The sequence below is a fragment of the Mus musculus genome, chromosome 11 (assembly GCF_000001635.26).
Source record: "Mus musculus strain C57BL/6J chromosome 11, GRCm38.p6 C57BL/6J".
NCBI classification, from domain to species: Eukaryota; Metazoa; Chordata; class Mammalia; order Rodentia; family Muridae; genus Mus; species Mus musculus.
The window spans coordinates 18,467,480-18,494,410 of NC_000077.6; the positions used below are offsets into that span (position 1 = coordinate 18,467,480).

Here is a 26,931-nt window from a genome sequence, read left to right on the forward strand (position 1 = left end):
GGAAATAATACTGTCTGTGTTTGATTCTCTTCTTTTAAGTTTTTTGTGAGATGATTGACTTCTTGTGTTTTCTTGAGTGTAGTTTTACCCTCCTTTTGTTGGAGTTTTTCTTCTAGTATCCTCTGTTGGGATGGATTAGTAGAAATATATTGTTTAAATTTGGTGTTGTCATGTAATATCTTGGTTTTTCCACCTATGGTGATTGAGTGTTTGGCTGGATATGGTAGTCTGGGCTGGTATCTGTTATCTCTGAGGGTCTGCAAGTCATCTGTCCAGGATCTTCTGACTTTTAGAGTCTCTGTTGAGCAATCAGGTATAATTCTGATAGGTCTGTCTTTATATGTTACTTTGTTTTATTCTTCACAACCTTTAATGTTCTTTCTTTGTTCTGTACATTTAGTGTTTTTAATTACTATGCGGCTGAAGAATTTCCTTTTCTTGCCAACTCTATTTGGTGTTTTATAGGTTTCTTGTATGTTTATGGCCATCTCTTTCATTAGGTTAGGGAATTTTCTTCTATGATTTTATTGAAGATATTTTCTGACCTTTTGAACTGGGTATCTTAAACCTCTTCTATTCCTTTTATTCTTAGGTTTGGTCTTTTCATTGTGTCCCAAATTTCCTAGAAGTTTTTGATTAAGAACTTTTGATACTTTGCATTTTCTTTGATCAATTTATTAATTTCTTCTGTGGTATCTTCTGCACCTGAGATTCTCTCTTCCATCTCTTGTATTCTGTTATTAATGTTCATGTCTGTAGTTCCTATTCTCTTTCCTAGATTTTTCTATCTCCAGGGTTGCTTTCATTTGTGTTTTCTTCATTGCTTCATATCCTTCACCTGTTTGGTTGTTTTTTCTTGCATTTCCTTAAGGGACTTTTTGTTTCCTCTTTAAGGGCTTCCACCATTTTACTGTGTTTTCCTGAACTCATTTAAGGGAATTATTTATATCCTCTTTAAAGGCCTCTATTATCTTCATTAGATGAGATTTAAAGTCACAATTTCTCTTCTAATGTGTTAGGATATCCAGGACTTGCTGTAGTAGAAGAGCTGGGTTCTGATGGTACCATATTGAATTGGGTTGTGTTGGTTATGTTCTTGCACTTGCCTTTCACCATCTGGCTGTCTCTGATATTAGCTGGCCTTGATGTCTTGGATTAAAGGCAGTCTCCCAAGAGACTGATGGAGCTGTGTATCCTGGATTAGAGCAGGCCTTCTGGGAACCCATTGACTTTGTGACCGAACTTCTGAGCAGGAGCAGCTCACAGGGCAGTGCTCACATCTATTAATATGGAATATGAAAGGGTCATGACCAATATCTATTTAAGTACTATTTTTATTCATTTATATTTTCCCAAAACTTATTCTTGTAACTATCTCTCTTCTTAATTATATAGTTCATAATTATCCAAAGTGACCAGAGGTTGTACACAGAAACCACAGGGAGAGAAATCAAAGATGGAAGAAGTAAAATTAAATGGAGAATACTAGCATCTCTCTTCTAATTGTTCCATAAATGTGTTTAGCTCATGTTTATTTTTACATACTTCACCAGAAAACAGCAACTACAACATTTCATTCCTGATGGGAGCTTCAGGCAAAGAGGAGGCATGCAGTGAGAAAGGCACACAATAAACAAAGTAGCAACAAGCCTTTCACACAAAGCAGAGCCCAGCATCCACTCCAGGTCTCAGCTGCAGCAGTCTAGAAGTCTGCAGTACACTCAGGGGGAAGAGTAGTGATTTCTCACTAGTATCAAATTTGAGATGGAATAAATTTATCCCCACTTAGCTAGAAGAATATAGTGTTAGTTCCAGATCTTAAAAGTGTATCCTTGCATTGTTTTCAGTAGAAAGCATGAATGATGAATGATGAAAAAAGATCTTTGTACCTACCACATAGGTTGCTTTAATCAATTATTGACTTTGTTTCATGATATGGAATATTTTATCACCACATAGAAAATGAAATATATTTAAAATGATTGTAATAGGAAATAGATATATCTTATCTGATATGAACTACCAGACATCTTTTATCATTGCTCATTCCAGAAAATTATTTTTTATTTTTTCAAAAATAAATAAGATCTTTAGTAAAGCAGCCCTGAACACCACCTTCTAATGGGACACCTGTACAGAAGAGTTAAACAAAAGGTCATGGGACTCCCCACACTTCTACCTGCAATCCAAACAATTCCTAAACAGTCAAGACAGGAATAGGGATGGCTCTTCCTGGTTGCCAGCTTGAGACTAAATATGGAATAAACTACAATCCAGAAATGGAGTGCACAGCTGTGAGAAATTTCAAGTGGGAGAAACTGCTTCTAGTTGAGAACTGTGTGGTAGAAAGATACACAACTTTGATCTGGATATTAAGGCTGGAAGACACTGACCTTTACTCCAATTGTTGAGGCAGGAAGACTTACCTTTAATTTGGGCCACACCTTCTGCTGGAGGTTTACGTAAGGACATAGAAGAAGGGAGCTTTTGCTCTCTTCTTATCCTTGCCTTACTAGCACATCCATTCCTTCACTGGCATTGGAGCCTACTTCTTTGGGATTCCAGCATATACAGAAGACCAGGTAAGAGACCCTGGTCAGCCTGGTGAGACTGAGCAACTACTGGATTCTTTCTATTCATAGCTACTCTTTGCTGGATTAGTTGGATAGCATATGTGTGTGCGTTTGTGTGTGTGTGTGTGTGTGTGTGTGAGAGAGAGAGAGAGAGAGAGAGAGAGCTTGAATGTATACATGTGTGTATATTTATATGTATATTATATATGTGTGTTATGCCTTAACAGTCAAGACAGGTATTGTTATGGCTATTCTTATTTTTCAACTTGACTACAACTGGAATGAATACACATACACACACACACACACACACACACACGAAGAGAAAGAGAGAGAAAGACAAGCAGAGAGAGACAAAAGAGAAATAGAATAGAGATTAGTTCTATAAATTCTGCTACTCTAGAGAATCCTGACAACTATAGGGATAATGCCATTTTTCTATGTAACTATTTTGATAGCTGTGTTTTGTTTTTGTAAGTAAATAGTCTCAGATATCCAAAATAAGAACAGAGCTCCAATATGAGCTTAGTCTGGGTACTCTACCTTTACTGGTCCTCTGTAGTGCTTTCTTCTAGTCCATTATATGACATAGTGCCTCCTGCCCATGTACTTCTGAACACACTGACATCATTCTGGAAAGCAAAATTTTCATGCTCATTTCCCTTTGGCTTGCTATACGCCTTCTTATCTTTTATCATCTAAAACAGTGCTGATGGTTGCTGATGGACAAGCCCATATTGCAGGTGCAACACTTTAGACTTTGAGTTTTGAAAACTTACTTTTAATAGGGGCTTTGAATGCTTTAATATTCCTTCTAGCCCCCCACCCACCAGAGGTAGTAGAAAGAACAAGTAAATAGAGTAAAAGAGGGTGTAGGCCTTTTTAGAAAGAGTTCTTCAGAGCAAATCCAATCTGCTTGTCAGGATATCAATAGTTCAGTTCATGTGCATTAGCAGCTGTGGCAGCTCAATCCACTAGCAAACACCATTCACAAATCAGCAATGGCCAATCTATCCAGAAGAAACCACAAGGCTCCGCCAATCTGCCCAAGTCTGTGGAAGCCCCACCAGAACAACACCAGAAGTTCTGTGGTACATTTCTCTCTATGAAGTCATGACAAATAATGCTGAGCCAGGAATGGCAGGCAAGACAATACCATAATACAGCGACATCTGCAAAACCCAGCATCAGCAAAGCCCAACGATGAGCAGCGAATAATGGTAAGGTATACCAGTACACCACAGCCTCGTCTGTGTGGCTTTATTTATATCTTTTTCTACCATCATGTGTTCTCTTAAGAATCTACTCTAGTAAATATCACATGTCCCTTTTCCAGGCTGCTTCCTGAAAATTACCATTTGTCTGGTCTCAGTAAAACATCCTCCCATGTGTCTGTTTCTGCAAAAACATGTTCTCATGGGGCAGAAAAACATGGCACAACTGACTCTAGAAAGAAACCAGAAATATCCATCTCACTACATCCATGAAATTTGACTGTATGGCTCCACGTGGGTGTGTCTGACACTAGAGTCCCAGGTCTTTATGTACCAGGATATCCATTTTTAATCAGTAAAACTCAGGAAAGTCTACTAGCTGGAGTACTAAGACTATGTAATGTATACTTGAGAAGGCTTTGAGGATGAATGTTCCAATAAAGCTAGCTTAAAAGATACAGGAGTATAAGGCCTGTAAGATGTTTGAGAGAGACAGAGGTACAGCCATCCTTGCTTCTTTCTCACAAAGAACTGGTGTCTTGTTTTCTGAAATGGGAACATACCTACAGTCACTTTTCTGTTGTCTGTGAATATTCTGTTTCACAACAAACTTATTAATGTGGCCCACAAAACCAAAAATACTATTTTTTACTTTGGAGAAAGAGAGCTCTAGAATATTGCTTGTTACTATCTCTGTGCTGATCATGTCATTCATCCAATTATACCTGACAAATTCGAGAGTTATTTTGTTCTCCAACCCTGTCTCATACTGAGTATATAAATCCTCCCATCTCTCACCCAGCTCAGCACCTAAGATTTTACTTTTCAATGCAAAACCTGTTATATAGTTCTTTAGTTTTATAGTTTATGCCTCTGGCAGAATCAAGTATCGGGTCTTACTCATTCTACTTCAGGAAGTAGAAAGGTGAAGAACTATCATCTCTATCTTCCCAACACAATCAGGGAGATGGGCCACTAAGAAGGAGACACTAGAGCTTCTGACTTTTGCATCTCCCACTTACTTAGTTTTTCTATTGCTGTGATAAACACAATCAAAAGCAACTTGGGGAGGGAAGGATTTATTTAACTCTCAAAAAAACTAAGAGGCCAGCACAATTTCCCCAAATTGTATTAGTAAATTATTTCTGTACATGTTGGATACTTATTTTTTTCTTTTACTGCAAAGTATAGTTCTTCTTCACACTGCATTAAAGATGTCACATGATTCTCTCACCTAAGTGGTAGGCTCCTTGAAGCAGAGACCAATGCATTGCCTCCATATCGCTCACAGTGCTAGCACACATGAACTGTTTATAAGAATTTCCTGAAGGAAGGCAGGGAAAGATGAAGAAAGAGAAGAGAGCTCTTCAGCACTTACTCTAGGAGTATCAGAAACAAGAAGGATACATTGATATCCACAAAACAATACAGTCCTCATAACACTCCACACACTGCTCTGTTCAATTTTGTTTTCATCTAAAGAACAATATATGTACTTATCATATTAATCAGCTTTGCATTATATAATAAATTAATTAGGACAATCAGCACACAAGGAAGGAGGATTGGTTTGCACCCAGAGTTGCAGACATTTGCTCCATGGCCACTTGATACTACTGCTTTAATCCTAGAACAACTGAGTAAGTCATAGAAATAGGTACATGATAGAACAGATCTGTTTGCTTCATGGTGAATAGAAGTAGAGAGAGAGTGGTAGGCTGGGGTCCTAAGATTGTTTGTAAGGAAATAGTCACAATAATCCAAATTTCTCCTACCAGCCTACTTTCCAACAGTTTCTTAGGCTGGTGACCAAGCATATGGCTCTTGGGGACAATTTAAGATACAAATCCTAACAGTTATGCAAAGAATTCCATCTTAAGTAAGTACATCCAAGTTTTTAGGTGATAGTTCATACTAAAGATTCTCATCACTGGAAGTTATCTACTTAATTATATGTCAACCAAGCCATCTAGGATGTTGGTCCTGGGCTCTAGTTACAGTTTTCTGATTGCAGGCCCATGATACTGGATTTATTGGTTTTAAGTTAAACTGAAAACAAGCTCAAATGTTTGAAAGTAGTATTTCAACCCAAAGAAAACATCTCTGGGAAGTTTGAGAGCTGATTCTAAACTTCACATACCATTCAGACACTTTCTAGAATATATATTGTCCAAATCCCTGACCACTTTTCATAATTAGCAGAATAAGTAATTAGAAGAATTAGTAGTTCGTTGAGCTTAATGCTAAAGGCTAAATTTACAATCAAATAAGTTAACATACAAAGGTACCTGGAAAAATGTATGGTATCTCACTCTACAACAGCAAAGCCAATGCCTTGCACAAGTTGATACTCTCATCCTGTATACTGATGTCACCCAAAGAAACTCAACCTTTACTTTCACGTATGAGTTTTAGATTAAAATTGTGTTTACAAGTAAGTTTACGATGCTTGAGAACAATTTTTCTCTTTAATCATTTATAAGTTTTGTAACATTGCTTCTATTCCATCAACTCTTTAGCAGAATAAAGCTTTTATTGCTTTCCAATTAATTACCATGACTTTTGCAAAGTTTTATTGTATTTCCCATATTATCGAAAGGAGCAGCTGATCCACATTCTCTGAAGGCCAGCCCTTTTCCAAGTCATTAGCAAGCCTGCTGTAAGTCATCCATGCAGTCTGTTGGGCAGTGTTGTAGAAGACAGATACTACTAGAGCCAGAGTATAAATACAAGCTCAGGCTGCACCAGAATAGGTACTGAAATGAGACTACAATTCATGCTTCTTCACTGGGACTTCAGCTGGGCAGTTGCATCAAACACCACAGGTCTTGTCATCCTCTGGCTTTGTCCCTCACATCTACACTTGACACACATCCATTGCAGAAGGGAATGTGAGTTTCTATTATGTTCCCTTGTATGGTATTACATACTCATAACTGGTATTAACATGCTAGTACCACAACCAATTAACTAATGCTATGTCTTCTGTCTAGGCACAGAAGGCAGTACTATACAAAGCTATCCAAACTGTTAATACAGCCCTATGTAGTAGATATAATTAATCCTCATCTACTAATAAAGAAACTGGAAATTAACAGCAGGTCATATCTTGTCTGGAGTCATTCTCTAGTACATGGGAGATGCAGGAGTCTGACCCAGGAAACCCCCAAGCAAGACCTCACCAATGAGTGTAAATTAAAGGCAGTGTAAGTAACTTAGGTTCTTCAAATGGCACAGGTATTTATGAAAAGGAGGCTCCAGTTTGTTCATCTTTTCTGTGTATAGTCTTTGCTGTGAAGGTATTTTTTAAATGCCCTATTTTGAGGGAGGTCTCTGTGGAGATTAGTTAAGTATGTTACTTCTCAACTATAATTTCTCTGACCATAAAGAATATGCTTTTTGTGCTGGGAGAAGGAAAGTCCATTTTCTCTGAGGGTGCAGCCCCTGGTAAATCAATTACTCTCAAGTAGAAGGGTCCACGTCGACGGAAATCAGTGCAGCACAAATAGGTCTTCATGAGTTTGGGGGAGGGGAGCACAAAGGTGGATGGGGTAAGGAAGAAAAATGGATTTTTAAAGAGTTTGGGGAGGGAGGCATGTTGTAATCAAAGCATGTTATACAAAATTTCCAGAAGTAATAAAATATATTTAAAATAAGTTCTATTTAATACCCTTCCACACAGTGTACTTACTATCTACACTAAAATGGTGAACAAGGTAGCTCTTCAGGGTGGAGAACACATGTACCTAAAATCTGAGCCATCTTTAAGAATAGCTCTTCTGAACATGACCAACAATTGATATGATCTCTATTTTCACTGCCCTGATGCTATCAGGCATACTTGAATAAGAAAATTTATTCAAGAGAAATAGAAGGCATAGGAGTGCACAATAGATATTTTCATAAGAGCACACATCCAAAAGAAAACAGAAGTCATGCTTCCAGATAAGCCTGTTTCTTCCCCCAGATCCCCTGCAGCAACCCTTAGAGCCAGCTAGCCACATCTGCTTTTCTTTCCTTTGGATTTCTGTCTTTTTCCAAACAGTCAAATCAACCTTTACCTTTTTACTTCTGTTGTCATTTTTCCAGCTGGTAAACAACAAATTTGATCATTCGTACATAAACAACGTCTGTTGCTCCTTCTTCAAGCTGGCATGTCCGTTTCATGTCTTGCAGCCAAACATCAAGGGATGTGTTTATGCATGTACCTTTCCCTTTGTCTTAGTAATAAGTGGGTCATTATGGCTATATAATGAGAGATTGCAGTTGTTTGGCCTGATAAGTCTTGTCACTTCATTACCAAATTCCTCTCACGTGTGATTCATTAAGTGGCAGGGCAGTATCCTCTTATCTACGTAGACTCATTTAACTTCATCCAAATAATGCTCACTCTATGGCCATCCGCTTCATTGCTAACATCATCAAGAAGCTTTTATCACCTGCTGTGGTGCATGGGGCATGGTATTTCGATGGTTCTATATAACATTATCGGGACCTCATCCATGAGAAGCCATAAGACACAGTTTATTACACAGAACAGCCAGATTTGAGTGCCAGGTCAAACGTCACCACTGAGCAGCTATGGTTCCTGAAGCACAGATTTTCTTGTCCGTGGAGAGGATTATAATTTTGGCCTTGTTTACATTTAACCCTCTCTTTCTGTTGCATGCTTTCCCCAGCCATACAAAGCAACTGTGGCCAGCTAGCACTTTAGTCTTGATGGTGCACTGAGATGTTCCTATTCCTTACTCAGGGAATTGTGTCTAGTTCCCTAGGAAGACAGAAGCTGAGAAATGGCGGGTCATCTATTATTGGGTATCATGAGGACAGAGCACAGAAGGTCACTGCACAGGAAACTATCTAGGCCCCCAAAAGTAAAGGAATAGGAAGAAAACCTAAATCAATGTTGAGAACAAAGGATGACAAAGAAACAGACAAATCCAGACAACAATCCTGGAGATCACTTTGAATGAGTAAAGACTCAATGGCATCCAAAAGTAAGTCTTATGATTTACATCTTGAATCTTGATTTATATCTTTGCCCCAAGGCAAAAAGAACTTCATGTTCATTTCTGCTGTTATGTGATAATTACTTATTATCAATTACGATTGAATCAGAAGTAACCAAGTAGATATGTCTGATACATAAAAAGGCAATAGAACAACCCCTGTATCAGTTGTAGTTAACATCCACTGGTTAGTCATAACTTTGTGCATGAGTGTGTCAGCTATTATTTGTGTGTGGAATAGTTTTAGCTGTTTCTGCTGCTCCTATGTAAAGGGACACAGCATACAAATTTCTGCTTCTCCCATTTTGAAGAGTACAACTCAATGTCAGTACTTTCACAGTGTCTTGCAGCCATGGCCGGTTTCTATTTTCAGAACATTTTCACTCTCTCAACAGAAATTTTGTGCTCATTAAACAATTCGTCACTTTCTTTCCACTCCCCCCTAGCTGTTCTTCTGCTTCCTGATCACTAATCCAACTACATTTTTAAAAGTGGTCCTGGAACTCAGATGGTTCAAACTGTATCTAACCTGAAAGCCTCTTTCCGAAGTTTAGATTCTATAGAACAAGAAAATACTCTGCTAAGGGAGGAAAAAAATCAATAGCCGTATTCAGTTGTGCTGCATATAAGCACAGCCCTGACGAGTATGGCAAAATGTCCCCAAACATACAATAGTGGCACTTGTATGTTAGCAGTAACCAATGGCTATCTAATTGAACTAAAAGGCTACTCAATAGGAGGGAAATTATGTCCAGTACTAGAATCCTTGTCAACTTCCCAGAGCTGATGAGGTCATGAATCTTAGAAGGACCTAATACTGCCACTTCACTAGACCTGCATAATTTCTAACCACATTATAAAGTTCCCTTAAACTCACAGATAAGTACAACTCTAATTCTTCTTCAAAGAAAGTTCTCTTTACAGCAAATGAGAAACCATAGACAATCACAACTGGATACAACACAAAAATGAACAGAACATTAGAAGCCTAGACCCAGTGGAAAAATACCTGACACAACTCCTGTACATAGGGCTCAGAGAAGACTACAGAAGCAGGGAAGAGACAGCAGATCAGGAAGTCTGTTGTGAGGGTGTGCCTTGTAGAATTGGCTGCTTAAACAAGACCTGAACAGTGACACTATCAGAAGACATGCTAATGTGGAAGAAGGAAAGTCTTATGGTGTCCCATCCCTAGACAACCAGGGAAACCGGGGGAAGATTCGACGGAGAAAAGGGAAAGGTGGAATGATGTAATTACATTTTAACAAACAGAAATTAAATCTTTAAAAAAAATTAGTCCTGGGGACCTGAAATATGACTGTATTTTCAGAGAACTCAAGGTCAGTTACTAGCATCTATGTCAGGTAGCTTACAGCTTCCTGTAGCTTTAGCTCTGTAGGATATGATGCCTTCTCTGACCTCTGCCAACACCTACATAACATGCACATACATGTACACAGACACATATGGATAGATACACATGAATAAAGAAGAAAACAAATCCTAACAATAAAAATAGTTCTAAAAATAAAAGTATATAATACTTTCAGCAAAGTTATGAAGTTAATAAAAAACAAAACCAAACAAAACAAAAGCCAACCCTGCTAGATGTCTACATTCTTACTAAAAATATTTAAGGAAGAAAGTTGCCATATTAGTGACAGACACACCAAGTCCTGAAAATAATGAGCAAAACGTTACCTCATATTCTGAACGGCTGTGTGTTTGGGATCCTTTTTGTATAAAGATCTGTGCTGCATCTTTAAAGGGGAGGATACATGTTTGGTTAATATGGTCGTATTGCACATGAACCACTGGAATTAAGAAACCATGAGGTGCAGATAAAACTTTCTATCCAATCTCATGTTCATTTGAGAAAATAATACATCCAGTGACAGCTAGAAACCTTGCATTCACAGTATTGGCCACTACTTTTAGCACACACATAGTGCTCCACTCTTGTACACTGACTGTGAGGGATAATCTACCTTCCAACTATAACCCTCATTATACAGAGGTATACAAAACTGAGAAACTCGCCCTACTTCACAAAGCTCTATAAACACTTAAATGTGTGCCATTTCCCCTGTCTCATGCTGTCAGAGAAACGGGTACTTGAAAATATTCCTTTTCGATATTTTTTTCTTTCTTTTTAAAATTAAACAAGAGTCCAATTGATGAGGAAAACTGACTTTTGAAAGTTTAAGATTTCACACCCATTTTGTCAAATTACATGCAGTGTTCTGGATGCTACCTGTGAACTGTTTTTCCAACACTACAGAAAACAGGAATCCTTGTTCCTTCTTCCTCCCTCTCATCATTACTCCTTACTCCTTTCATCAGAGGCACAGTTGTCCTAAATGGAGAGCTTTTTTATTTCTCTCCATTAAAACCTTCACTGTGCATCCTAATGCTATTTCACAGATGGGGTCAGTTGGCTTTCCTCGTGTGGCTGCTAAAGGCCCTGGTGAGCAGCAGCTTAAAAAGGAACACACTGCCCGGGGAAATCTAGTTAATTGAAGTTGTGAGTTCTACTATTCAAGAACGATTTATGAATGAAAACCACTTTTAGTTGGTTGAACTAATAAAGGGTAGGTCAGACTGAATCATTCAAAAAAATCTAGATAAATATTTTGAAAAAAAAGATTGTCTATGACTCCCAGATGCTCATGCTCATTTAGGCCTGTCTTAGAATGTATCCATCCTTGCTGTTGCTGTCAGTCTTAAGTATCAGCATTTCAAAATGATGGGTGTGGTTCCCTAATTAGCATATCCATTGTTAGTGAAGACTCATTTACAACACTCCTTTGTACTTAGGAAGAGAACATGGACAAAGGTCAGTGCAGCAGAAAGTCAGTTTCTTCACTGCAGCCTTCCTATTTTAGCCTAGTACTTCTTAGTGTTGGTCAAGTTTCAGTTATGTTATAACCAACATGCCTCAAATAGACATTTAAGAAAATTGTAAAGTTCACTTTCATAAAATAATGACTTTCCTAGAGGAAAAAGAAAAAGATGACCCATAAAGTGATATGTGTGAGGTAAATAGAGTTAAGGACTTTTAAAAAGGGAGAACTCGCCTTTCCAAACAACAGTTCCATCTTTAGCTAAAATAAGAAGAATGTGGAAATGCGGAGAAGCACATTTAAGCGTATTCTGTAGATTCCCATTTAGACAAAGCCTCTATTTCATCTTAGTTATTCTCATTGCAAATGCTTCTATCCTAATATAACTATGACTATCGCCAATGCATTTCAACTTTGTCAGGCTACCCAACCATCTCCTTCTTTCTAAATTTAATTAAGTCCAGGTCCAGCCTTCTGAGGAGAAAACTTAATGTCAAAAGATTAAGAAATCCAATGTTTGGAAGCCCACGTTAATCATGAGCTTTGGAGAAAGTTACCCAAATCAGGATGTAGAATGACAAGCCTCACTCACTTAAGGAAAATAGGTCTTTGCATCCACAAAGGGACCAGTGTGACTGAAGAACACTTTTTGTTCTACATGTAACTCAGGGTCTTACAGAGCAATCATACATGGCCTTCCCTTGTACCAAATGCTGTAAATTCAGAGTCTAATCTATCTATTTAAGCCAATAAAAGCAGTGTGAAGAGGCAGAAAAACCTAGTACCTATATGACAAACAAAATACTAAAGCATGTTAATTTTACTCCACGAACATACTCCCATTTATTTCCTGTTGTGTTTCAGCTTTGAACTTGGATAGGGCCTGCTGTGCCACAGCTTCCTACTGAGTAGCCAGCAGAAATGCATGGTTGATTTTAGTAAAACCACTTGCACCCTCTCCTTTCACATTCTGCACATACTGTTGTGGTTCTTGTTAACTGTACTATTATGAACATTTTTTATCAAGAGTAATAAAAAAGAACACAGAAAGATTGTCAATATAGAAGCCTCATTTAAATGAGTGCTCCAAATTAGAAGAGGACACAAGTCTAACTAGAAGTATTAGGAAGATATGCCTGCTAAGTAGCCATTAAAGAATTCATTCTATTGCTCATGACTTACCTTACTTCAAATGTAAAATACATAATTAGTGACATTATCAACCCAGTACCCCCAAGGCATAGAGAGTGTGCAATTGTGTGGTTGTTTGAACGAGACTATCTCCCCATAAGTTCATGTGTTTGAATACTCAGTTCCTGGTTGTTAGAACTGTTTGGAAAAAGATTAGGAGGTGTGGCTTTGTTGAAAGAGGTGTTGTGGGGTGGTGGGCTGTGCACAGACAGCCTGGTCCCCTGTCAAGCAAAGGTATGAAGCCCCAGTGACACAGTGGGTGGTGATTTCCAACTGCTTGGGATAGAAAGTGTTCAGCCATAATTTTAGCCAGTTTCCAATTCTGTTCCTCTCCCTCCCTCCACGTGCTTTTCCTCTCTGATCAGAGATGATTGCTGAACAGAGTTCACATTGCTGTGGATGGACATGTGCTCTGTGTAGTGAACGCATTGTTGGTGGCTGACTATTCCTGCTGACTTGCAGACATTGTTTCCAGAAGTGCCATAAATGTGTGGTGGCCACAGCCACCTCGTCCTCTGTATAAAGTCTACATTAAGATTTTTTTTCAATTCTCTCTCTCTCTCTCTCTCTTACTCTCTCTCTCTCTCATTCCTTCCATTTTACATCTTAACCTTCTTTCATGGACTCATTCTTGTTCTCAGTGACTATTTCTCCTTATAAATACTCAGTGCTTTTTTAAATCAATGTATGAGTCTACTGAATATACTCCTGGTCAGTCCTGAGCTCCAAAATAACTGGTCACTCTGATCATTTAGTCACATCCAGGCAAGTTTTTACTTGTTTTAGACAGAGTATATGCTCAGTTATATGGTCAATGTCTATGTTCCTGGAGACCAAGGGTATTGAAGCCCTACTGTGCTAACAGCTCCCCAGGAGAAATAATGACAGTAACAAGCAGAAACCAAAAGGCAACCCACTAACAGTTTTGGTGTTCAAGTAAGCCTGGCACAGTAGCAGAAAGGTAAGTCATATTGCCTATGGCATAATGAGTCTTCATATGTGACCTGGTCTTCCTAGCAGCTTTCAATACTCTTTCTTTACTCTGTTTATTTAGTGTAGTGACTATTGTATAACATGGAGAATTTACTTTCTGGTCCTGTCTCTTTGGTTCTATGTAGTTCTTTCATCTGGATAGCCATTCCTTTCTCTAGATTTGGGAAATTATTTTCTGTGATTTTGTTGAAAATATTTTCTGTGCCTTTGATCTGGGTTTCTTTTCCTTCAATACCTAAGAAGGATTGAACTTTTTGTAGTGTTCTGGAGTTCCTGTATATTCATTCATGAGCTATTTATTTTTGTTATATTTATCACTTTCTGTGACACCACTTCCTCTACCTTGATTTTAAGCTCTGATATTCTCTCTTCTACTTGATCCATGTTATCAGTGGGGCTTTTGTCTGGTTTTGGTTCTTGTTTGTTTGCTTTTGTTTTGTACTGAAATTTTCATCCCAATTAAGTTTGGGTCTTCTTCAGAAAACTCTTTACTAAGTTTTATTTTTATATCCTAAAATGTCTTCACTTCATCCAGCTGTTTGTGTTTTCTTAGTGTTCATTCTCGTGTTTATTCATATATACTATGTGAGTTTGTTGCGCGTGTTTACCATTGCTATTTTGAGTTCATTGTCTTGGATCAGCCAGATTGCTTTCCTCAGGGATCACCAGTATGAGATTAGTGATTTGTGGGTGAGATATATCATTTTGGTGTTTTGAAATGTTTGTATTTATGTGAGGACACATAGGCATCTAGAGTTGGTCCTAGGTTATGTCATATATATGTGTGTGTGTGTGTGTGTGTGTGTGTGTGTGTGTCTAGCTTTTGCTGAGTTGATGTTTGTACCTCTAGCTGTCATTACACCAACTTGGCAGATTTTATATTATTTAGGTCAGTGACTCTCAATCTGTGGGCCGGGATCCTTTTGGTGAGGAATTGAGGCATTAAATGACCTTTATTTTAATAGGGGTTGCCAAAGACAATCTGCAGGGGTCACCACAACATGGACAACTGCATTATGGGTGATCACAGCATCAGGAAGGTTGAGAACTACTGATGAAGTGGTGCCTGAGGTTCAGTTTGATGTCCACTCAACAGGGTTGTACAACTGGAGTATCAGAAGGGCTCTTAGCTCAGTCTCTGAGCATATAAGCAATCCCTCCATAGCAGGAGCAGAGCCTCAGAAGCCAAAGCTGGAGTTTCAGAGAGAAAGAAGTGATGGTTATCAATGGGGCAAAGGGGCACCCAACACAAGTCTGCAGCTTATACTATTGGTGTTGCAGTGGAAAGAGAGAGAATGGCTCTAATAGAGTGTGTGGGCTCATATGCAGTTCTCAGATGAAGGCCACATGAAGTAGTTGTCATGGAATGGGGTGATACACAACTCCTCGGGTGGTAACTGGGCTCTCTGGGGTGAGGTGCTGCTATCCCTGAGACATGCATGTGGTTCAGTTTGTCACTGTTTTTTAAGGGCTTCAGGTTGCTATTGTTTTTTAATATGAAAATTTTTCATAAATCAATTTTAAAGTCAGTTTCTGAACAGCTTTGCAAAGATCCACACAGTAGCAACAATGGCTGAAATTGTATGGACAACTCAGTTATCTCTGCATAAAGTGTTCTTGAGCTTTTGACATAGGAAAGCTATTATGTTACCTTTCTCTTATCTCTGGTCATTTCTACAAATTCTGGCAACCATTTCTTGAGTGCTAAGCGGTTTAAACTCACTGCTCACTAATGTGCTTATCAATAATCAGCAATCTTTCCTATGGGATCCTGCAAGATGGTGTTGTAGTTGGTGTTCTATTGCTACGAAGAGACACCATAACCCTGTCAACTCTTAGAAAAGAGAACACTTGATTGGGGATGGCATATAATTTCAGAAGTTAAGTCCATTATCTTCTCAGTAGGAAGCATGGTAGCATGCAAGCAGTCATGGTGCTGGAAGAGGTAGCTGAGAGTTCTATATCCAGATCCATAGGCAGTAGGAAGAGAGAAGCTTTATATGTAGAATGGGCTTTTTGGAACCTCAAAGCTCATCTAAGTGACATGCATTCTCCAACAAGGCCATAGCTCTTATTCCTTTCAAATAGTGTTACTCCCTGGTGACCAAGTACTCAAATCTATGAACCCATGGTGTTATTCTCATTGAAACCACTATACATGGTTTGCTGCTGGAAATTCTGAAATTCCATTATCATCTTTGGTAAAGTCACACATACACTTCCTCAGAGAAGCCTTTATACCTAACTTGGGTCCTATGACACCCTAAATCTAAACACCTTTTCTTATAAACCCTGATTTTTCATTTGCTTGTTTACTTTTTTCAGTACTGGGGGATTAAATTTAGGACTTCAAGCATGCTGGAATTTTTAGACCATTGAGTCATAATCCCAGTTTCTTTGTGTTTTTGTTTGTTTGTTTTAATTTTTATACAGGTAGGTTCTCACTAAGTTACCAAGACTGGCCTTGAATTCATTATATAAACTTAAATTTGTAATTTTCCTCTTCAGTAACTAGATTTACAGTTCCTGGTTTGACTTTTAATGATTAAAAAAAATAATAATTGTACTATCTTGGAAGAGTACTGAAATCTTAGAACCCAGGACCCCTCAAGTCACTCTCTGATTCAGAGACCATTTATTCAGATTGTAAGACTCTTGTTGGAGTTTTCTAGCTTTCCTTCCACTGCTGACCAGCCAATCACAAAATGCTAAATTGGCTTGGCATGAAATTTTCCTCCATGATTCCTATGAGAATATTTCTTGTCAATTATTTTTAGACACAGGCTTTATAGTTGGTAGAGTCCATTTCCCAATATGTATCTCTGCGGGCAGAGTTAGATAGAGCGCTTCATGTGAGGAAGAACAAGAATGGCACAGAGAAGCTCTGCCCTGTGGTTACTGTGGGCCTTCCCCAACAGCATCCTGGATGCTTTACTACTCTGTTTTGTAAGTAACATCAGCAGAATCTTATAATCAGTGAGGATTTAGATAGCTTTTTGCACATAGTAGAAGCTAGTAAATTCATAAATTTTTGAGTGAAAAGATTCTTAATCAAAACAATGTATATACCATAGCTGCTAAAACAAGTACTCTTCAAGTGTGTGTGTTATTCTTTTATTATTATTATTTTCAATTATATTCTTCTCAATTAGATATTTTCTTTATTTACATTTCAAATGTTATTCCCTTCCCTAGTTTCCCCTCTGAAAATCCCTATCCGCTCCCACCTCCTCCTGCTCCCCAACCCACCCACTCCCATTCCTGGTCCTGGCACTCCCCTATACTGGGGCATAGAGCCTTCACAGGACCAAGGGCCTCTCTTCCCATTGATGACCAACAATGCCATTCTCTGCTATATGTATAGCAAGTTCCATCATGTGTTTTCTTTGATTGGTGGTATAGTTCCAAGAAGCTCTGAGGGTACTGGTTAGTTCACATTGATGTTCCTCCTATGGGGCTTCAGACCCCTTCAGCTTCCTGGGTCCTTTCTCTAGCTCCTTCACTGGGGACCTTGTGCTCTGTCCAATGGATGACTGTGAGCATCCACTTCTATATTTGCCAGGTACTCGCATAGCCTCACAGGAGACAGATATATCAGGCTTCTGTCAGTTCTTTATTCTTCTCAATTAGATTCATTTCTCTAAACTACTAATTATTTTTATGCAGAAAGAAAGGTTTTTCTAAAGCATGCTATTTAACATTTAGAATGTTTCCTATTAGATGAGATTAATTAACTTTTGCTCTGTTTTAAGCAGCAGAATTCCTGGGTGAAAAGAACAAATGGAGTTGGTGAAATACTTTTTCACCAACAAGCAGGAAACAAACACTCTGGTACATCAAAGGAATGCCAACTGCCAAATGTCCCAAGAATCTATTGACCCAAATGGTTCAGGACTCCACAGACTACCAAACTTGAACATTCATAAAGCTTGCTTGGCAAACATCTGTCTTTACAGATTAAAGAATCAAGTTCCCAGGGAGTCAGTGGTCACACTTAGTGGTACAACTGGGGCTAGAACACTCCAGTCCAATTGCCCAGTTCACTATGCTCCTAATAGTGTGTTGATGGAATAATTTGCAATAATTGCAGGTGGGTTTCATTCACTTGCAGGGTTTATTTTCTTTGATTTTGCTTTTGAACGGCAAGCAGTTTTCTAAGTGCTTTGTATGCTCAAGTTTAATTATTTCTGCTAATTATTTTAGCTTATACTAATCAGAAATGAAGAAGAAAAGTTCTGAGAGGCAGGTCATCACACATCAAGAGCAGGACCTGCATGGATATTGACAACTTACTTAGCTTCATTCTCAGGAGAAAGAAAAATCTTCAAGATTACAACCATGTACAAATTATTAAAAAATAAGTGTTAACATAGTCATTTTTGTTAGGTAAAATATTATACTTTTATTCCTTCCCAATAGAATTCTGACAAATATCTGAACAATTTAACTAGCTGCTCCTTCAGCAAGGATTTCTGGGGCCTTTTGTATGCTGGAGATGGAGGGTAAGTCCAGTCTAGCTGTGCTGTGAGGCAGTTACACTCTCATGGCAGAGGCTGAGAGGAATACTAATGCAACCCCTGTCATCTTGAGAGCTGGGGAGAGCCACCCATGGCCCAGTGGAGCAGAGTGTTGGCTGCTCTGATCTTAGACCATTGCAATAGGTGTCTAGAGTGAGTAGATGACAGGGAAGCCTGGGAAGGCTTCATCGCCTTTCTAAACTATGTTGGCATTAGGATCAGAGACATTCAAATAATATCAACTTAACACCACCCCTGTTCTCTGGGTGGGGGAAGGGGTACTGGGTTTCCTCTGGAAGACATGGGATACCCAAGGTTTCTTTGAACTGGTTCATCTTAGATCAATGGTTTGGCGTTATCTTATGTCTAATACATTTGTATTCTCATGAATCAATACTCAAAATTCAGTTCTTCAGTTTTCCTTGTTAATCTGAAGCTTGATACAAATAGGTAAGGGTCAATGGTTTATTTATCAAATTTCATAATACTTTAATATGATTTTAAAAAGTGTGAAACCACTTTCAGGGGGAAGATAGATACTTGTCCATGGTCCCTGGGATCCTGCACTGAGAAAAAGTAGAGATATACCATGTTCCCCAAAGAAACTAATATGCTGAAGGTTCTCATAGCTTTTAAAAATTGTTCAGAGACTAGCTAGAGTATCAGTATGAAAAAAAATTGCCTCTGTCTCAGGAAGACAAAGTATTTCAAAAGCTGTGTGACAGAGCTGTATGTGGAGCACAATAGCAGCACCTCTCACCACTGGGTTATATCTACATAAAGGTTGGGTTTCACCAAAACTGCTACCAGGAGAAGCAGCAAATTAAGTGATGACATCTTCAAATAGTACTCCAAATGCTCCATCTTCTATATGCGAAACAAAAAGTCATGTTGATGGAATGACATGCCGCTAGACTCTGAAGTCATAACTGTGCCATTAACATTATGGTTCATTCTATAACACCAGCCCTGTCTCTAGCATCAGGAGCTTCTCAGAATGGAGAGGAGGGGAAAGAAAGTGCATTTCAGTCATTGACTCTCTAGATGATGTGAAAAGGACAAGTGCTGCTTCTGACTCCTCTTGAGGAGACTGCGACCCAGAGATGAAGTATCTATTCACATGAAAAGACTGACCAATAAGTTGTAGACTTTAGAAGAATTTCAGCTACTTTCGGCTCAGAAACCAGTGTCCTGCCCACCCTCCCACACAGCTCCAGATAATTATCTCTGACTTTCATAATAGACTTAGTGGGAATGCATATGTACCTTTCTCAATAACATATTTAGTAAGAATTTTATGGATCAACTTTGACTCCTGGATCAGTGCCAAATCTCCTATCCTTTGCCTCTACCTGTGTATCTCTGTTTGTCATGATTGTCCACTAGATAAAGCCCCTGCTTCTAAGCAGGCTGATTGACTACCCTTGCGTTTTACCTTTTCTTCAACTTACCAAGGAACTTTAAAGTAATTTTATGCATTTTAAAGTGTAATTGCTATTCTTGTGTCTAAGTATGTCCCCGGTAGTGGTTGTCATTCCCTATGTCTAAAATATTGAGCAGAATAGCCAAGGAATGAGCAGAGCATTGCTTGGAAGAATCTATGCGACTACAACATGGAGAAAATGACTGGAGGGCCCAGACAGCCTTTCTGAGCATTACCACTTTAAAAACGTATTCAAGTACATATGTATGCCTGTGTGAGTATATACCATGGGTTTTCCCCCTAGGCCAGAAGAAGGGGCCAGGTCTCCTGGCGCTAGCAATACAGACAGTTGTAAACCACCTGATGTTGATTCTGAGAGCCCAATAACCACTGTGGCACAGATCTAGCTGCTGTCACCACCTTTGGAAATAAAATGTCAAGACCTAAGGGATAAAACTAGTCTATTTTTCAGACCTGCTAATGTGACACCCTATGGCTGATACTTGTATATTCCAACCTGGCTCTGAACAGGAAGTAGCTTGAGGCTCTTGGGATGGAGTGACACTGAGGAGGGCAGCTTCACCTCTGTTTATATATAGTACTCTATGTAAAATTCCATTTGGAAACCATGTATGAGCCTTCTAACAGTAATCAGCATCTGTATACCTCTTTTATTATTTTCTATTCTCAAGGTTCACTTTTACTGCACTCAGCTCTGTCTGACATTAACACCTCTGCAAGGAAGGCATCTAGTACCCATTCATAAATGCCTCTAACTTTCCATGGTGTATAAGTCACAAGCAATGATGAGTTCCAGTGACCAATTTCCATAGTGCTTCCCAAGTAGCTGAGGAGCAATACTCCCATTTGTTCAACTCAGGTCAGTGAATCGGTGATTTGGGTATCTATCCACTGACAGAAGCTTCCAACAGAGACTGTCAGACAGGACCAGGAGCTGAGAATTATACCCAGCACTCCGCCTAAAGTGCCAGGATGCTTGGTGTCTCCATATTCTGCCTGTGGGGAAAAGGACTACACAAAAAGCCCCAGAGGCATCAGATGCTCACAGTGAGTCACAGGCAAGAAAGAGGGTAACTGACAAAGAAGGGATATATAAAAAAGAATACATAATATATGTATACTATGTATATTATATGTATAATATACATAAATATATGTGTATATATAATATGTATAATATATACACATACTATACAAAATATACATACATATAATATATAACATACATATACATGAATGAATACATATAGTATACACTACATATACTATACATACATATGCATATAAATAAATGCATTATGCATAGTAATACATATACTATACATAATATACATATATTATGTATTATATACATATACTATACATAGAAAACTCAAGAACAACATACATGGACAGGAGTATAAAGAATGTGCAGCTTTAGATGGACTGAGATTTTGTTCCGTTCCTTCATTTTAGCTTCTCCTTTTGCCTTTGCAGATGTACAACACAGAGACGATCAATGAATAATTGAAACCTAAGTGAAGGCCTGCTCAAGAGACAAGAGAATCTGAGATATTGGGTAAGTCCCTGAGCTAAGAACAGTCTTGCCTGGATATGCTGTGTCTACTTCTCTCAAGAGAGATGTTGGCTTTTATTCTCATCTGAGGAAACCAGTGTTCCTGACAGGTTGTTTTGAGAGTGGACTCTTGACAGCTGTGTTCCATCAAGCATTTCCACATGGACACAAAGATCCCTGTTTGGGCCTGTGGTGAGTGTGTCAGCAGATCTATGTAATTGGGAACCATGCTTTTTGAATGGAAAAGAAAGTGTCTGGACATAGAAATATGTCTCTGATTATCCTCCTACCACTCTGCATGAACAGGTTTGCAGGCATTTCTTTCCTAGCTCACTGGTTTATTAAAGTGATCCCTGTCAGGTGGAGGCAAGTCAACCAACACAGGCAATAAGCCTGACTTGCTCAGGGATGTGACAGATAAGGTTCCTGGGATAGCCTCTCTGTGGATATCTGACTTATGTCAATGAAAGCATATTTTATATAAAAATTATAATCACAAAAGGAACTGATTGGCTTTACTTAAAAATACGGTGGAGGCCGTCCTGCCATTTGTCTTAAGGTAATACAGGCACAGCAGAGGTGGCACTCTCACCCTTGACAAGCCAGTCACTGAGTTCCTGATGCTGCTGCTTGAGGAACTCAAGTATTTCTAAAGGGAATCCTAAGTAGGAAGCAGCTACACTGGAGGAGGGGATGGTGAGAAAAACATGGGTCGGCATGCATAGCTATGCTCATATTCAATCTGAGAGTGTCCAGGATCACTGCAGAATTTCAAAGCTAGAAGCCTGAAGAAATATTAGCAATTAATTAGCGGCTGAGTTCAGAAAAGCCACTGTAGTCTCCGATGGTCTAATTCTTCAGGAAAGAAACAAAGCATTTCCATTCGCTGCTGAGAAGCACCCCCGTGCAGTCTGGAAGGGGCATTTTGTTGAAGGCTGGCACTTGCAAGAGGGTAGTGATTCATATTATGAAAAAAACTAGACATTTTTTTTTAAAGACACAACTTGGTAACTAATTTTTGTCTCTCCCTGTCAGGGTAACCGTTTGAATGTTAATTTAATTTTACAGAATATCATTTATGTAAATGTAATTAGAAAGGAAACATGATCTGGAGATGTGCAGCACCAAAGAAAATTTATTACTCCAAGGGGTATTGCTCTAATCACTCAACTGCAATATCGAGTTTCCCCAGATTTAATCTAAAAGCAATAAATTACAAAAGGCTAATGCCCTGCCCAACAACAAGCTGTCAAGAACCCACGTTTCAGGGAAGGAAACCAGAAGGAGGAAGAGGTGGGAAGGCCTGACTTCATCTTAGCAACAGGCTATCAGCGACTTCATATTTCTTGATATGAAACTTGATACAGACCACATTGCTAGGGAAGAAGAAAAAATAAAAAGGAGTCATTCCAAACCAAATTAAAAAAAAAAAGTTAAAATGTGTGTGACCTCCACTGTTTTATAGCTTCTTTTTTCTAAAGTGTGATAGGGGGATATGCTTTTGTTAAAAACAAAACAACAATAACAACAACAAAACACTGTTACAAATCAAATACTGGAAACTCAGAGTTCATCATTCATCAAGAACAAAGGAAGGTGAATCCAAGAAACTTGCAACAGACCCGGTTCTTTGCCTCATGGAGCTAAGAAAAGGAAAGACACAGTTTGATGGATGTCAGGGCCCGTGTTGCATTGCGTTATGTACATCCTGGGAAGCCAGTTCTCTCGGAGAACCTTGCCAACACCAAAGAGCTGAGCCTGGAAAAGGAAGCCTCCCATCTCCTCTCTTCTTCATGTTTAGTCAAAGGTTATGACAGAAATAACTAGGCTGAGGGTTAGCTCCGTGTTATGCAAGACACATACCTGAACTCAAAAATTATTGGGGCTATCTGGTCGTTTTTAAGGTATTCAACAACTGTCACAATGGAGAAAGAAATAAAACCATCAATCTGGCTGCCCAAAGGAAACCTTTAATGAAGTGTTTAAAAATTCCACTGCCTGAGTTCTACCACAGAGCAATTAAATTAGGAGTCAATATGGTTAGGACTCAGGCTTGGGCATGTTTTAAAAGCAACCTTTGTGATTTTAATGTGTAGACCACAAAGAAAATGACAGCCTTCGATAAAGCTGGCTGGCATGCAATGGGAAACAGTTTTGAAGGGGTAGGGGTTCTGTAGGTTACTCTGTCACAGACACATCCCCGTGGATGGAGATGTCTGAGATGCAACAAAAGACAACTGTGAACTCTGATCAGTTGGAAAGAGCAGTCTACAGCAGCCGGCTAGGAGGGGAGTAGTGCTGGCAAGCAGAGCCCAACGATTTCAGTGTGGTTTCAAAACTTAGACTTCTTCTACTCTGTTTTTCGTGCCTAACAAGCATCCCAAGGGTGTAACCTGCCTCACCTCCTTTGAGCTGGGAGCAGAGCAATATCATTAGGGGGAAAAGGCAAGTCCTGAAATAAACTTTATATTCCTTTCATTAGCAATAACTACCAACGTTTTGTTGCTTCTATATTTTCATCCTGGAATTTTATACATGGGCTGGGCCATTTCGTTTGGAAAGGGGCGAATGATTTAAGACAAATAAGCAAAGTCAGAGTCCAGAGATAGAACATAGGTTATAATGTTATGAGTAGTTCTAATTTACATGTGCATTTAAAGGCACACCAAAGAGGTTTGCTTTGAATTTTGTCCTCCATACTCTCTTTCTCTGTGTCTGTCTCTGTCTCTGTTTGTCTCTGTCTGTCTGTCTGTCTGTCTGTCTGTCTCTTTCTCTGTGTGTGTGTGTGCTTAGCAGTAGAAAAACTTAAAAGATACTTTGAACCTGCGCTTTTATGCAGATTATTTCTTAGAGTGTGGTTGAGTACAATGCTGACTGATTTAAAATCAACTAAATAAAGCATAAGAGTTCTCCAATAGGTGAACATTGATATTTGTATGTACCTTTAGAAAAACCACCTGTAAGGGACAAATACTTTTCAGTGATATTCTGAAATATTTAAACAATACAAAAGCAATATCTTTGGTCCTATATGTCTCTTCGATATTTCTACAGACTCATATGTTGAGGGTTTGCACCATTGTGTGGCACTCCTGGGAAAGAGTGGAAACTTTATGAGGAAGGACATTCTAGATGTTCTTCAGTTGCACAGGCATGCTCTTGAAGGTGATGTTAGGATCCTGACCCCTCTCTCTTCCCCTTCACATCTTGGCCATGAGATGCTGCACCAATATCTACCCTTAAGATGGGGCCATAAGCAATGGGCCAAGCAGTCATTGACTGAAATCTAATCTCTGAGTCTGAATACACCCTTTCTCCTTACAGGTTGAGTAGCTTAGACATGTCTTTTATGATCAGAAAGCTGCCTAACAGACAATTACCGAGTCATTCATTTCAACAAGAAATCAGCCCCAAACTTCCTGTTTCACATATAGACAGTCTAGGAGCATTTAGAATACCAAAAAAGGACACAAAAGATAAATGGGGAAAAGGAAAAGCTAATTTCTGATGCCATATCTTGAAACTTGGTCTCCTTTAATGTCATTACTCTGTATCTACATTTGTAAAACCAACAAAAGAAATAAACTGAGCCCATGAATCCTACGAGTGAGAGATCTTTGCCTGCTCCATTGAAACTGTAGCTCCTTGGTTCTCTTCTGCAGAACCAACATCCTTCCTTGAGCCTCATGCCATGAGATTTCATTTCTTGATGAAATCTTTTCCTTCAGAAGCAAGCATTTCGAGATTAAAAGTAATTCAGTGTCAGAATCTGTCGTTTGTTATCCTAACAGATGTAAGCAGCAGTTTCTTTTCCAATTGTCGATATTTCTTAGCTGACTTACCTCAGGGGTTAACTAGACCATATAGACACAAGGAATAGTGCAGCCCACATTCCTTTTTTCTGTCAAGGTATACTAAGTTATTTACTGAAGACCAACAGAAACAAAATAAGCAACGCAATTTACTCCTAGCAGTTCTACCATAGAGTTACAGGCTGTGTTTCCAGCAGTGACTGAGCTTGCTGTGAATCACTAGGAAAATTCTGTAGTTTCTACATTGTTGCCTCAGATGTCACAGCTAACAACATAATATCCTCATTATCACCAACCAGTGATGCCCACAGAGGTCAGCCAGTGGAAGACTCACAAATCCACTGGCACACAGTTTAGAGAAAAGCTGGTTTTTAACAGATTTTCACACAAATGTTGATCAAATGTTCCCCACTCTTATATAAACTCCCAGGTCATTATACAGCTGAAATAAAATGTAGTGTTGAGCAACTATTGGGTAAGTAAACAATGTAAAACACTCCACTCTATGAAAAGCAGGCCAGATTTTGATGCCACCCTCCAGTTTTCCGGCAAATTTATTTACTCACATCATCTCTGCTTTGGTCTCAGGCTCAAGCACATTGAGATGCAGTCTTTGGTAACACAGAAATTCCCAGTGTCAGTTCAGGAAGAAGAGTTAATGAGAGGGTGGTCAGATGATGAAATAGGAAACCAAATGAGAAAACCCACAGGAATTAGCTGGAATCCTGCTGAGATGACAAAGCAGTGGTCGAAAATGCCAAGGAAATGTCAGAAGGAAAGACCAAAGCAGAAATAGATTGGTGGCCTTAAATCCCCTTTGTAACAGTGAAGGGTAAGGATGGAGACACTTACACACATTCTTGTAAATACACAGAGAGGCTTAATGGCTTTTCTAATTCTACACAGCTAGTAAACAATAAGCTTGGGATTTAAAACCAAATAAGTCTTTCTGATTCAAAATGAGAAGGCAACCTTAGAGCCTGAATGGAAGGACAAAGCAGGTAGCTGACTGGCTCCTTAGATGAAGGTGACCAGGCAGTCGCATATGTAGGAGAGTGGAATTAAGTGCAGTCATAATAGATTATATATCTACATAAAATACCTAAAGAAAAATCTTTTAAAATAGACTAAAAAATAAAGATATAAGTGAAAAGGCCTGCAAGTGGAGTCTTGGAGAGCAGTGTCCTGTGAAAAATTTGGCAAAAAAAAATAAAGGGGGTGGGTGGTGGTGGAGGGAGAAAGGCAGCCAAACTGGAAGGAACTACTTTTCTCAATGCAATTACCTGTACCATAGCTCTCAAGACTGGGAAGGATCGAGTCCTCCACAGAGTACAAGGGACCCCTTCCCACTCCAAAGCAAAGGCCTTTAATGCCTTTTCATTTCAGCCATTTCTGCGTAAGTGTCAGCATTTGACCAAAACGGATAAATTCCTTTTAAGTTAGTGTTTAGCTCACGCTTCACGGGTTGCTCAGTACATTTGCTAAGGTCAGTAGGGTAGAGGGAAGAGAAATGCCAGCATGTGTGAGGATCTCGTCTGGCTCTTGTTTCAGGCATCCAGCCAGGGATGGTGTGCCCAGTACTGCATATAGGAACTCTTATCAAAAGCCAGTGACAAGCCCAAGGTCTTGACTCCTTGAAGCATCCCAAGATCTGTGCTTTATTTAAGACCAGGCATAACAATTTTAAAGCCACAAAAATGTTTCTCTTATACATTGTATTGGCTTTTACATGAAGACTTGATGGTGGGCTTGGGAGGGGCTTCTGAACCACAGAATGGCT

The 26,931-nt window shown here is 39.0% G+C and overlaps 1 long non-coding RNA gene across 2 annotated transcripts; it reads right to left on the reverse strand.

Annotated features, from left to right (window-relative positions):
• Gm12022 (predicted gene 12022) lies at window positions 1-25,787 on the reverse strand. 2 transcript variants are annotated; one of them, NR_167980.1, is made up of 3 exons: window positions 25,718-25,787; window positions 3,117-3,205; window positions 1-1,280 (listed from the first exon to the last, which is right to left on the reverse strand). It is a non-coding gene; the product is annotated as a predicted gene 12022 (long non-coding RNA). The 2 variants fall into 2 exon arrangements; NR_167981.1 differs by lacking the exon at window positions 3,117-3,205.
• Window positions 25,788-26,931: the final 1,144 nt, after the last annotated feature.